Below are 14,686 nucleotides of genomic sequence, written 5' to 3'. Positions count from 1 at the left end.
CTGCATCAAGCCACACCTACAGCTGTCACCATTCAAATGAATACGCTGTTCATACTAACTGTATGTAATGTCTGTAAGGATCTAAATAAAATTAAGAGATAATTATTACCTCATGAATAAATCTCTCAATAAGCAAAATTGGCTCTGTCTATTATTATAGACTACACAACATTATAATTATTTTCTAATTAATTTTAACCCTCTGGTGCTCCTTGCATGGCGGTCAAAAATGACATTTTCTTTATTTCAATGAAATGAATATAGCCTACTATATTTTAGTTAGATAATGTTTTTATTTAATATTTTGTATTTTAAGGTACTAAATAATTTTTATGCAGTAGTTATAATCCATTTATTACCTATTAAACACTTTTTGAGCATGGACCTGAAAATGAAATTTCCAACTTAAAGGCACAGTATGTAATTTTCACCACTAGAGGTCGCATATTCAAGACAATAACAAAGGCATAGCTTGATGAAGCTGTGAAGGAGCGTGGAATGATGGGAGATCTTCACATCCACTGCCGATGGAAATCAATCTGACAGGATTCACAAATCCTGTTCATGGATGAGGTAATGAAATAAACTTGTTTAATCGTTTATAATCATTCTAATGATAACGTTTAACACTGTTACTACTCATACATGCCACTTTATTTGTTGATTAAATGGTGGGGAAACGCAGCACAGTTTTACGTGTTCAAAACAATCATACTAAAAGTACATTTGAAGTAAATCCACAGCATTTGCAAAAAGGCTGACTTACTATTTATGTATAACACATTATACATTTAATTACACTACCATAGACTTGCTCATCAGACTTGTTTAACAGACATCAAAATTTATCCTTGTTTTATTTCCCTTCTTGTTCAAAACTCTTCTTCAGGGACGTGCACAGGGGGGTTGCTCAGGTTGCCCGGGCAACTGCCCATATGCCCTTCTCGACTCACGTTGCCCTTCCAAGGGGGAAAAAAATAAATAAATAAAAAGTACAATGGATGCAGAATTTCACGTAGGCATAGATAAAAAAAAAAATCGCAAAGCCTCATTCAATTCCATTCGGGCACCGAAAGTGAAAGTCAGTAGGGGAAGGGCAAACTCTGTTTATGTGGCTGCAGCGCTGCACACGACCGGCACCTGAGCTGAGCCTGCATTAGCGGCCCTAGAAGGAGATTATAGCGGTTGTCGGGTGAGACTCAACGTTGTCGGAAAAAGTGAGTTTGTGATGTATAACAAACGAACAATCATCATCAGGGTTCCAGACTGTGACCATTTTTTGAGAATGTGCGAGTTAAAAATTGTATGTGGTCGCATTTGTGCGAGTGCATGGTCATGTACTCAGTTTAATTCACGCATGAATTTTCCTGCATTGAACTTGTTTTAGCGCCTGCCAAAGTGAATTTTTGTCCCGCCAAAGTCTTATTTGATCGGTGAGTAATGTAGATGAACTGCTGCGCTTGTGACAGCGCATGTTTAACTGAAAGAACGAGCAGAGAGAGAGAGAGAGAGCGAGAGAGAGAGACCCGATTGCGCGCGCGCTCTCTCTTTCTTCGGAGCCAGGCGAAAGTGTAAACAAGACCGTCTCCAAACTAAGCGCTGTCTTGCTCTCTCTCTCCCTCGCACATATTAATCAAAATAAATCGACACGGTGGTAAAAGGTCGGGAGACCAAAAGTTTAATGTGGAGCATTCTGAGATTTTTTTTCTCTCCTGAATTACCGCTGGGTGTGAATTGTGCTAAATAAGTTGCCTTATCTTCTCTGAAAAGCGTTCCGGACATTCAGCTGACATAAAACAACACTTTAATCAAACGAAAAAAACTATCCAGTGATGAAATGTTTTCTGTGTTGACACAAATCTTGGATGTCCATGTCCTAACTGCTGGGATAATCACACAGCGCGCATGACACGTCCAATTCGCGAACTAATGACTCCTTTGAACCGATTCATTTTAATGAATGGTTAAAACAACTGCTCTTTCCAGCAGTGAACTCAGGAGACGTCTGAATCGGTGTATAACTAATCAGTAACACTTTACAATAAGGTTCTATTTATTACATAAATTACATAAAAAGTACAGTTTGCTTACTCAAGCTTAAGCTTTAAAATAAATAAAACCTCTTGTTTTTTTTTAAAAAAGCATATGACTGCATTTTTCCACACAGTGCTATCAAGAAGAATCGTTAAAGAATCGGATCGATAATCAGAATCGTCAGTGGCATTATTATTGATCAAATCTGTGTTATTAGTACTAGTTAAGGTGATTGAGTGCTGTATTTCAGTGTTTTACTTCTTTGCGTATATATACAGTATTTTAATAAAGACCCTGTAATTCTCAGTCCTTCATATAGCCCTTTTTTTTGGAGGGGGGGGGGGGGGCTTTTTTCAGGTCAGAGCAACTGCCCCTCAAAATTCCTGTGCACGTCCCTGCTCTTCTTCAAATTTGATTCACCCCTACATTTACATTTCTTGGAGTTATCTTTGGCTACAGAACCTACTGTAACGATAATGAAAAATGGTCTATGACGACAGCATTTAAATATATAACACTGTGCTAGTGGTTTTTGGACACTTTAATGCAAAAATCGCACATAAATTGTGCCTTTAAAGTGTCAAATCTTGAATGCTTGGCAGATAATTGTTGAATATGTATCTTTTATAAGATAAGTTTATTGTCATGAAAAAATGCACAAAAATACAATCTTAAATTTATTTGTAATTTATTTTTATATGAAATATATATTTTCCAAATTATGTTTAACTTAAGCTGTGAGAAAATCTAAGCTATAAATCTAAACAAATTGAGTTGTGAAAAAGATTTTGATTGGGCACAGTACCAAACGTTTCATCTAGATGAAATTAGTTTCCCATTCATTTCCAATGCGTTAAGTCTAGCTTTTTTCTTTTTTCTTTTTTTAATCTTTACAAATCATGTCCATTGTTTTTTTTGTTCACAAAGCAAGTGTCAAAACCTTTACTAAGTTTCGTACCATTCCGATGAAAAAAAAAAGATCACACTTTAGATTAGGGTCCAATTCTCACTATTAATTAACTATTACCTACTACTTTTACCTCAAACTCGTAATAATTGCTTATTAATAGTTAGTACGGTAGTTGTTAAGTTTAGGTTTTAATCAGGATTAAGAGATGTAGAATATGGTCATGCAGAATAAGGCATTAATATGTGCTTTACAAATAGCCTACTAAAAAAAAGCCAATATCCTAGTTATATGCATGCTAATAAGCAACTTGTTAAAAGTGAGAATTGGACCGTATACTAAAAAAAGTAAAATGTTTCGGTCAAAAATTACTGTAGAGCACCAGACGATTAAAATGATTATTTTTATGTATATAATAACATAGGCCTATTTACATTTTAAATGAATAATTTTGTTTGGTTTCTCTACTGTGTTAGTGCCATGTGTTCATGATTTCAATCCACACCATGGGTTGACGACACAAAAGCATGTTTGTTATGTCCGAGTTAAGCGTTTGAAGGCTCTTTATAGGTGATTCTATGTCCGGCTGCAGAAAAGTTGTGACTAGGCTTTCTAAGCGCTGCCCTCCAGAAACGCCTCTGGCACCAAACAACTCAAACTTCCAGGAAGAGGTCAGAAATATGACTTACTAAAAAATATATAGCATGGAGAGTGAAATCCTGAACAACCAAAAAACTTTCTAGAAAGGACAAAACAAGGTGTCACATCTGTATACCATCTCAGCAAAGACCATGAATCTGTAAATGTGTTGTTCTTTGTGCTGCCAATTCCCCAGACCACTGAGATGTGCCCTGCTTATTCAAGTCAATTCTCCAGCAGCTATTAACCCCCAGCTGTTCATATGCCATTAGATAACCATCATCTTAATAGATGTAAACAAAATCTGCCAGGATCCATGTTTCATAAAGGTGCTGCAATTTGCAGGGCTCAGATTCAGTGGCATCCGCGATGACATTTGGAGTGACTCATTTCATCTGGCAAACAATTTACTGCTTCTCTCCTGGTGAAAAACCTTGAACATATTCAGTCACAAACAACATTTAATCATGTTTGTTATCTTGCTCGGAGAACGAAGTTAAGGATTAATAGATCACTTCTTTAAAAGTTTGCATGCAGCTTTTTACAAATTTGAGAGCAGCCATTATGCAAGCCGTTAAAAGGTATTTCTCCTGTTCAATAAATTAGAATGAGTGCCGTATTTTGTATCTAAGGGAATTAGGCTCACCCAGTCTAACTCGATCAGATCCTAGCATTTACAAATGCTCACGCAAACCACCATAATGACAAGCAACTGAAGCCAAGCGTATACGCTCATCCGTGTGATCCGGTGCTACTTCGAAGAAAGTGAGTTAAATCTCGTCCATAGTGGTGGTTTTGTGGAGTCCACAGGGGACAGGAGTGATGAGCAGAAAAGCACTAATCTCGGCCATGTTTCATTTCACATGTTGCTATGAATAATTCAGCAGTGGATTACTCCATCACACTCGTGGCCTCTCAGCCTGCATCTCTCCTCTCATTAAAAAGCCCATAACATCAGAGTCCCTGACTTTAAACCCCTGCAACACGCAACCGTGTCAAGCCACATGCCTCTCCGCGTGAATCTGTTGCCCGTGGCTACGAAGGGAACATGAGGTGTCTAGTTATAGTATCTTTAAGGAGAACACGGCTGGAAATGAGCTGATTGGGTTTGTTTGAAGAGCTTGACTCTATTAGTCCACATGTAACATTATTTAGAGGACTTTGTTTAGAACAATGTTTGCAGACTTGGGAAAAGGGTCCTGTAGATAATAATATTGTTAGGCTCGTTCCATCTATCCACCTGTTTTCTTTGCATCTATGATTGAATTACCCAAGAAAGTGCTATGCATTCGGGATGGACCCCTCTGTCAAGTTCATCAAGTATTCATAATGTGCATATGGAATGCAAGAGATGTGCAAGGTTATCTCTCCACCATGGGGCGTGTCTGTGAACGAAAAAACATGACTACTAATGACTACTAAAGTCTCCTGTGTGGGGATCGAAGGTCATAAATCAGTATTAAACTGTCAGATAAACACCTTATTATGAAAGCATTGTATCTAACATTCACACAATAAATCTCAGATACTTTTTAACCAACTGAAAATATTCATTTTTACATGTTAAATATAACTTGATTCAATCGTGGACAACTGGTTCCAACATGATGGAAGCATGTCATCACAACTCACATACTTCATGTAGAATGAACTAAATGGAATTGAGAAAACTCAATTAAACTCAATCAAGTTTCTTGGAAATGTCTTCAAACTAGCAGGCTAAATATACTTTTCTTTACAAACATGACCTTAGCGGCAATGAATTTTGATTGCTGTGATGAGGGGATGATAGATCATTGACAGGCCATTACAACTGAAAATAAGTAAAACAGGTCTTAGCCTTGGTCTTACAATTATAGCCTACTTTTTGTATTACACTATTATTGTATTACTATCAATTTTATCCTTTTTTTTTCATTTAATAAAATGAATAGCACATTTACCGTTAACTCAAATCTTCTCAAAGAATTTGCATATATATATACATTCATAGAACTAACATTTAATAATTTCACTCAAGTCCACTAGCCCACTAACTTGAGGCATTGAATGATACTGGTTGCATCCATAACACTCCCATAGTTACTGCCTTTTTTGTTAAAGGCAACCTGAATTCTTGTTAGCAGGTCTTTAACCCAAGTACACGCTCAACACTTTACCACAATGGTATAATACTTTAACGCACATAAATTATTAATCTAGTCTTAACTCGAATGGATTACATAAACTGGAAAAACGATTTGTTGGATTAATTTGTTTTCTTTAAGTAAAATGAGCATACACCATTTTTTATGTAGTACTTCATATATAATCATATAGTACTTCTTTAGAATGTGTTAATATTGTGACTTTGATTTGTATGACACTACAAAACTGCTTGATATTGTGCTTAATCAACAATCTGAAATTTAATATATTTGTGGATGAACTATCCATATTGAGATTTAATTGCAGTCATTGAGGGGCTGTTTACAAAACACCATTTTCAACTAAAAACGGAAGACTTTATATGCGTTTTGGCCATTCATTTACACGACAACAGCGTTTTAGTGTTCTAAAAATTCAAAAATATGAATTTCAGTGAATGGTTATGGCTTTGTGAGGATGAAATGTACCCAGAAGAAGTAATAATACAGTATTATCAAGATTAACATCCTTAGAATGAAAATTGCACAAACAATTATAGATTATGTAATTTGTGTAGGCATGTGTGCTCGGCTCGAGTGCACTGTAGTAAAAGAATGCGTATGTGCGCAGGTTTGTAGACTTTCTTTACGAAGTGACATCGCCGACTACTTGTCTGGCATGCATAATACAGCGTTATTAGTTGTTTTCACAGATCCATGTGAACGGGTATCATTTTGATAATGTTGTCATCTATACAAAGAAAACAAAAATTCCTTTTTTAGCACATCGTTGTTGTGTAAACGTACCCTTAGATTAGAATGCTAGTGTGTACTTGTGTTGCATCATTTTCATTCAAACTAAAAAATAAAAAAAAGACACTCGTTTAGATTTTTTTAAGAATTCCCAACACTGACAAAGAATGTCCTCCTCATCTGTCTATACAGGCTCATATCAAGCGAATGATGCGGTGGGGACATGCGAGTCAGTCTCAAAGTGATGTGCATTTGACAGAGAGCAGGGTGTTCTGGGTGAGAGGTTTTTCTAGCGGATTACACTCCACGTGTGTGACCAATATGACAGGAGTGTCAACTCAGCACCTATCACAGATGTTCCACAGATGCCTTCCATCAGTAAAGCCCCTCCGCTCGTAAAGCTTTCCGCCACACAGTTTACGACAGGTCTGCGTGCAGGCCACAGACATGATTATGATCTTGTTAAAACCAAATGAGGTGAGAATGCAAAGAGAATGTGTGTGTGTGTGTGTGTGTGTGTGGTTGGGGGGGGGGTATGCATGTCAATCCCACGAATCCATGTTTTGATATGATGTACATTGATGGAAGTAACTATGCATATGTATCCATCCACTTAATGCAAAGAGGGTGGTTTGAGAGTGAGCCACTCACAAGGTCATGCTTGAACGGGCTTAGTAATGTCACCAAAGCAGCACAAAGAAAACTAAATATAGGTCATTGACCTTTAGCACAGCTTGTGTCAAGAGTGCCAGTATAGCTGCTGAGAAGTCAGTAGAAATTGTCTACTCAAAGATAGTCACACTTAATTATGCTAAATGTAATGTGCACATGAAGCAAATATAGTGTAACTACTAATGCGTATGTGTGCTTTAAATGTACATATAGATTATAAGTGCAAAGCTTAACAATACACTTGATTTACATAAGTAGGGCATAAAACATTCCAAAAATCCAATCACTGCCCTCTGATTTCAGGACTGGGGTTCTGATTTGGTTGGCAAGACATTTGTCTTGCTCTTGTGTGTTGACATTGTTGTACAAAAAGCAACAAAAACATGTCCTACTTCGGTAGATCACATTATGCACAACACTACATCAACCTCAACTCATTGTGGCTCATGCAAATAAATGAACACATCTTTTCTAGAGTACAGTCAAGATTATTTCCTCATCTAATGATACATAACACTAAAAACATATTGCATCTGTATAAACTGGGATTTTAAAGAAGATTTGGCTAAATTTGTGCATTTTGGCTACACTTGTATGCAAGTAGATGAATAAACTGCTCCAAAATTACAGTACATTATAGTTGCATGTGCAGATTATGAGGAACTACATTGGTAAATGTAACGCTTATTGTAAAGTGATTAGGGCCAGTCCTGGATGCGTATACTAAACAATATAATGTAGCTACCTATAAATTATTTTAAAAAAACAGCTACCGACAAGAAAGAAAGAAAGAAAGAAAGAAAGAAAGAAAGAAAGAAAGAAAGAAAGAAAGAAAGAAAGAAAGAAAGAAAGAAAGAAAGAAAGAAAGAAAGAAAGAAAGAAAGAAAGAAAGATAAATTTTAAAAAATCATTATACTGAAGACTGAAATGCATACAAGTTATTATTCCTTGAAAATTGTGTGTGACAGTACTTGTAGGCTATAAAAATAGACTTCTGATATTAATGTATTTTTTTGTGAAGGAAGTAAGTCATATATGGATTTCTTCAGATTTGAAAGTGAGTCAATGTTGAATTTTGATTCCTTTTTTTAATTTAATTAATAAAAACAGCTTTTTATAAAAAAAAAACAAAAAAAAAACGTGTTAAGCAATAAGGCAATCAAGGCTGTTTTAAAGATTTACGATTACACAGGTTTCAGACACACAGGACTAACAATGGCCTTTGGCCATTCACAATACAGCACATCTATACCTTATAGAACATTTGAGTGTTTGCAATTACTTAAAGCAATGAAGTGTGTTGTGGGCGGAGCCTACCTGGTGGCAGAAAATGACAGTTCTACAGTAGCAGTCTATGGAAGCCATGGAATAAAAGAGTAAAAAAGGTAATTTTTTAGAGTTTATATCTAACATTTCTAAGAAAAATCAGAATTGCAAGATAAATATTTTCTGCCTATTTTCCTCCAAACTGCAATATTATATCCTGCAATTCTGATTTTTTTTCTTTGCAGTTGCGAGTTAAGTCCGAATTTGGAGATATAAACTCAAGATAAATAATAATTGCAAAATAAAAAGAAGAATTGAGCAATAAATATGTTATAAGTTTAAGTGTTATCTTATACACAAAATGCAATAGATTTAAATATTATTTCACACCGTACCTGTAGGGTTTATACATTATGCCCCCTTTGAACTGCATATTTGAATATTATGTTGATCTATTGTTTACTTCAAATGCATGCTTTTAATTGTAAGGTAAATTTCACAGATTTCATCAGTCCAGTCTGTCGTCTGCGTTTAGCTTCAAAGGGCATCTTTGACAATGATATTCTTTAAAAATGAAGACCATCTTTTTTTTGCATTCCGATTCTGACATCTAAAGGCACACAACTTTTTTTTTCTTTTCTCTTATTCTATATGGATTTTGTCCGTTTTCCTCTACATATTACCACTGTGCTCACGCAACTACATTGACATTTCTGTGACGTCTTCTCCCAAATGGTCTATAGCTGAAATATACAGTAGGCTACAATGTGACCTGTATACTGTCCAGCTATTTTGTGTTTGAAATCCCACTGACCCTTTCCACTTCACACTAAAACTCTTCAGTGTTGTAGAACCTTCACAGTAAAATCGGCAGTGTAAAAAATGCAGTGTTAAAAGTTATTAATTCCCAAAGAGTTAAATTAACAATCTACAATGTTAAAAAGTACTCCTCTTCAGTGTAGTTTTGTAGTGTAATTTTATTTTTACACCGAAAGTGCAAAAGAACGCGCCGAATTGTATTGACTCCGCCCCTCGATGACTGCTGCCTCACAAGACGACGACGCCATTTTATCTTCATGCGACCGAGACGGTAGGTTGAATTGCTTTTATCTTTCTAAACTTAAATTGTAGCAGCTAAATACATTTGTCAACATTTTTAGTAAAATATGGTGGTGAACACATTTAGAAATGATTAACTGCGTGTTTTTGTCAGGACTAGCTAAGGAAGCTCGTCAAGTTCATGAGATGCAGAGATGTAGCCTACAGAAGAATGTGAAAGTTTCTCATGCCGATTTGATTTCCTGGATGAAGGTGCTTTTACGTTTAAAATAAATGTGTTGGAATGTGCTTATAATTTGTTATATATATTTTTAGCTTCTTTCATTTTGGTTTGTTGACAGCCTTCATGAAAGTAACATTAAGCATTCCCGCCTCCAGTCGCGCCGAGGCCTGGGTTTACGACGAGCTTGGCACTTAAGTTCATGAGGAAGCAGCACCATTTGGGCTATTTTTCTGCGCAGATGAGAGAATTCTTCAAATGGTAATTTTATATTTGTTTTGTGTGTATAAAAGTGACTGTGTGTTATACATAAACGCGTTAAGAATTCCGTTTTTGTGACGCATGCACATTATTAACAGCTTGTTTACGTTAAGTGTCTTTTTGTAGACTGAGGTGGGGAAGCGTTTAAAAACTTTTTATTCGCCCTTTAAGTGTGAATTACATAATCTCTATTTTGTTCTTAGCACTGAATATCATGTCGTCATATCTGCGTCAAGAGTCAAGACAAACTTACTACCATCAAGTTTTTTTATTACTGTTAAATTCAAACATTGTGAAAGTGAGTTAAAGCTAATCTGTAAATCCGTCTGTCTTCCAATTCTGTTTACAGATATTTGCGAAAGCACTGGCAGAGCAAACAGGTAAGTTACTTTAGCTTGAAATCATTCTTTATCAATCCATACTGCATGTTATTTTGGGATACATTTTGTCCTAACTATTTATCTGTCTGTATTTTATTATTATGAATCTGTATTTTCTGTTCACATTATAAATATCATTAATAAATTATGGGTAAAAAAAATTCTAAACATGTCTTAAAATCTAACGTAGTACACCAAGTTTAATTTAAGATGCCTTATCACTCAATTTACTCGTTTAAATTATATAAATGTATTTAATAACCAGATTAAATGCATATTTAAACTGTTTCAGGCCTCCATGTGAACAATGCACAAGGTTTTGTGGCTATTAACTTGAATATGTGTGGGAATATGTATATAAATATAAATAATTTTACAATTTGACACCCATGCTTTATAGAAAGGGTAATCACAATTATTTGACCATATTTACAGCCGTAATTTAAATTGTATTGCATAACTGAATTTTGGAAATATTAGCCTCAACTGACATATTTTTTTCAAATCCTTTTTCAATAGATTTGGCCTAGACTAGTCAAGTGAAGAAAGCTCCTCTCATGAGATTGCAACAGAAAGCAACCAACAGACATGAAGACGAAAGCAACAGAATGCTGAAGATGAATCCAGAATTGTGAGTGTCATTATATTTTATTCTTTGTGCAGTACAAATTTTATTACATGACGAATGTAAAATTTAATTTTAATTTACAAATTTAAACCTAACTGGGCAACCACACAATGCCTTTGTTCAGACCTGGAATTTACATGTGTCTTGGGTGATTGATGTGTCTTGATTGCCATAATTCATGATGACACATCAAACACTATAACAAAAAGTTAAAGGGTTAGTTGACCCAAAAGTGTAAAATTGTTGTCATTTCTCACCCTCATGTCATGAAAAGACTTTCGTTTATCTTCGAAACTCAAATGAATATATTTTAAATCTTAACGATTCCTGTCCCTCTATTGACAGTCCATAAAATCATAAAACTAACCCATATGAATTGAGCGGTTTAGTCCAAATTTTCGGAAGAGACTCGATCGCTTTGTGATGAGATTGAATTTAGACTTTTATTCGCATATAAACATTAATCAACAAACATAAACAGAAGAAAAATAAAATGTGGACTAAACTGCTTGGTTCATATGGATTAATTTTAAGATTAACTTTTTGAAGCATCAAAGTGGTAGTTGCGTAGAAAGCTCTCAGATTTCATCAAAAAGATCTTCATTTGTGTTTCAAAGACGAAAGAAAGTCTTGCAGGTTTTGGAACAACATGAGGGTGAGTAAATTACAGAATACATTTTTTTGAGTGAAACTAACCATTTAATAAAAGAACATGGCCTAGACCTCATCAGAACAATCGAATCTCAATGCGTCTTGAGTGCGTTTACACCTGTACTTTGAATTGCTCACTTGTGCGTCAACCAAGATGAATGTTAATGCCAGGTGTGAACGGCACTACTCTGTGACTACACGATCATCTGAACAGAATGGTTCCTGAGAGAGATATGGTTGTCATTATGCTTTGTAACTGTTTGATGATGTTTTTGTTTTGTTTGTTTTGATTTTTTGGTTAGAAGACCTCAGCTAAGTTCCAGGAAAGGCTTCTCCCAAGACCTTCAAGGACCTGATTGACTGCAGAATCTGCTGTAAAAGGTGATGAAACCGATGATTCAGGTTAGACTATAGTTCAAAATAAGATTATCTATACGCGTTCATGCATTTTTTGCTGAAGTTGTCACATCTGTTATTTAGAATGGGGCAGCGATCTTGCATCGATTCGTCTCCTCCTTGATTTGATTCCACCATCACCACAAGGCTGCAAGAGACCTGGAAAGATGTCCTCATATCAAGCTGAACAACACCTTGTCGTCATCAAAAAGGTAAATTTGGACCTATCGTCTGCCTAAAAATATTGCCATTTGGGTTGATTGTACTGTGGAAAACTAATATAAAGACGGCCAATTGGAGAGCTGACTTTGAGTGTTATTTTTGTCTTTGGCAGGGACCAGCATACAAGAACACCTTGATTGCATTGAAGAGACCACACAGCGTACCTGATCACTGCCGGTGATGCTGATATGGCAGTAAACTCAAAGACTACTACTACTACATGCTCGCTGATGGGACAAAGAGGAACTGCATTCATGGATGCTACACAACTGTCGACAAGTAGTTTTCTGCAATCTTGTTAAAATCTACCTGTCATATTTGTTCATGTCTAGGCAAATTTGATTATTTTTTGTGTTTTATTGACTTTTTTCACCTCGTGAATGTGAAAATTTGACCTTTACACATCTGGCATATGTTTTAAAAGAGCCATTTTGCCCATTTGTTAATAAACTTTGGATTTATACATCTTGTCTGAAGATTCTTGATTATATAATAGTGTAATTTTTTTTGCACTGAACAGAATAGTTTATTAATAACACTTATAGTGTAATGCAGTGGAATTAATATAGTGTAATTCAATGGAATTAAATCAACACCAGGGGTGTTAAAACCCCATAGTGTAAACTTGAACAACAACACTTTACACTCGGAGTGTAATTTTTCTACACTGAAAGGTGCTGTATTAACACTCTAAATTCAACACTACAAACAGTGTACTTTTTACACTAGATAGATTGGGACCATATATGATCCGGAGTAGTGTTAAAATTAACACTTTAAGTGTTAATTTGACACTGCGTTTTTTACTGTGTTCCCTTCCCTGCTCATTCACAGACACTTGCGCTTAAGTGTATGGACTTGAGCATACAGAATCGGGCAGTCCGACGGCCAAAGTGGGTTGAGAAACTTAGGACAGAGCCTGTGATGTTTTAGAGCACACACACACACACACAACCGAAGTCAGCCAATTTCACATTGACTGAATTACAGGGGAATGAACACGGCTGCAGTCAGGCTAGAAGCACAAGGTGATTAACTCTGGAAGATAACATGGCTTTCTGCACCGCGTCACACACGTATACACACACACATGCTGTCTGTGTGCTTCACACAAACTCACACATTTCTAATGACATTCTCTCTTGTACCTGACCCCAGTCTTCCTTTTTTTTTTTTGGCATATTCACACTCAACCGTGTTTCTGCTCGCTTGCCTTCTTACAGGCAGCTTAGTGTGAAATTGGGGAAATGTCATCTATGTCTAAGACACTCGTTCTATAGCCGATGCGTGATTATGTGTGTGTGTGTGTTTGTGTGTTTGCCTTGAACGGAGGGCAAACAGAACGAGTCGCTAACATGCTCTCATCAGCAGCTTAAAGTGTTAAAGAGTTTTGTCGGCCCACTGGTGAAGTGTTGAAAACACTGAATTGCTACATGGAAAAGAAAACAATCAGACTGAGACTGAGAATAGAACAGAAACAAGTAACAACATAAGTCATTAAAGGGACAGTTCACCCAGAAATAAACAAATCTGTCTTAACTTAATCACTCTCATGCCAAAACAAATCTGTCTTAACTTAATCACTCTCATGCCATTCCAAACTCACTCGACTTAATTTGAGTTGAGCAATGGGATTAAAAAAATCTGCCCAATAATAAGTGAATAATTATTTTTCATGTTACGACCAATAAACAATAAATGGACAATATTACAAATTTACACTACTATGTATAAAGAAATAAAACAAACACATTGAATGCTACAAGAGAATTTAGGTATCACAACATTATAATGCATAGTATGAAAAAATGAATATTTGAGACAAGCCAAAGTTACATTTAGCAGTTTTATTAAATTAGTGTTTAATTTATTAATATTTAAATTATTCAATATTAACTTTAAGTGAGTTATAGATGAAGGCAAAGGAAAGAAATAAGGCAACTTGTTACCATGGTTACTGATTTAGTTGCACACCTGTTTCTATTATGCTTAGTTAGCCTATGTAGCACTCAGTTTTAATAGTCATTTGTCCGTTCTTCTTGTTATCAGTGGTTTTCTTCATATCCTGTATCCGCCTGTTTCTCCTACATGTTTTTCTTTTCTTTTTTTTATAAAAGATACTGCTATGCTCTCTTACTGCAACCAAACCATGACATTTCATCAGTGGAACACAAAAGTATAACATTTTGAAGAATGAATATGGCAGAGAAGCATAAATAATGAATACAATATTTATGAAATTCAAAGTCCTTTTTGAAGCTTGACAACAACCCTTGGAAAAGAACCGCTATGAGATTCTGCAAAACATCTCCTTTTGTGTTCTGCAAAAGAAAGTAAGTCATAAGTGATTAGAACAACATAAGGTTAAGTATAAGAAAGAATTTGGATGACGTAGGCTATTCCTTTAAACAAAGCTCTCCTAGCCAGAATGATGCTGCCTTTAAGCACCGCTCAGTGTTGAGTCATATTTTC

The 14,686-nt window shown here is 35.7% G+C and overlaps 1 long non-coding RNA gene across 1 annotated transcript; it reads left to right on the top strand.

The window, feature by feature from the left end:
* The first annotated feature begins 10,219 nt into the window (after nt 1–10,219).
* Nucleotides 10,220–12,579, top strand: LOC311089932. The gene is made up of 5 exons (XR_014607802.1): nt 10,220–10,317; nt 10,837–10,948; nt 11,899–11,977; nt 12,077–12,204; nt 12,327–12,579. It is a non-coding gene; the product is annotated as an uncharacterized lncRNA (long non-coding RNA).
* The last annotated feature ends 2,107 nt before the right edge of the window (nt 12,580–14,686 follow it).

The sequence above is a fragment of the Abramis brama genome, assembly GCF_963993115.1.
Source record: "Abramis brama genome assembly, chromosome: 9".
Classification (NCBI taxonomy): domain Eukaryota; kingdom Metazoa; phylum Chordata; class Actinopteri; order Cypriniformes; family Leuciscidae; genus Abramis; species Abramis brama.
The sequence above is the reverse complement of the archived record's forward strand: the minus strand, read 5'-3'. Positions and strand labels throughout refer to the sequence as shown.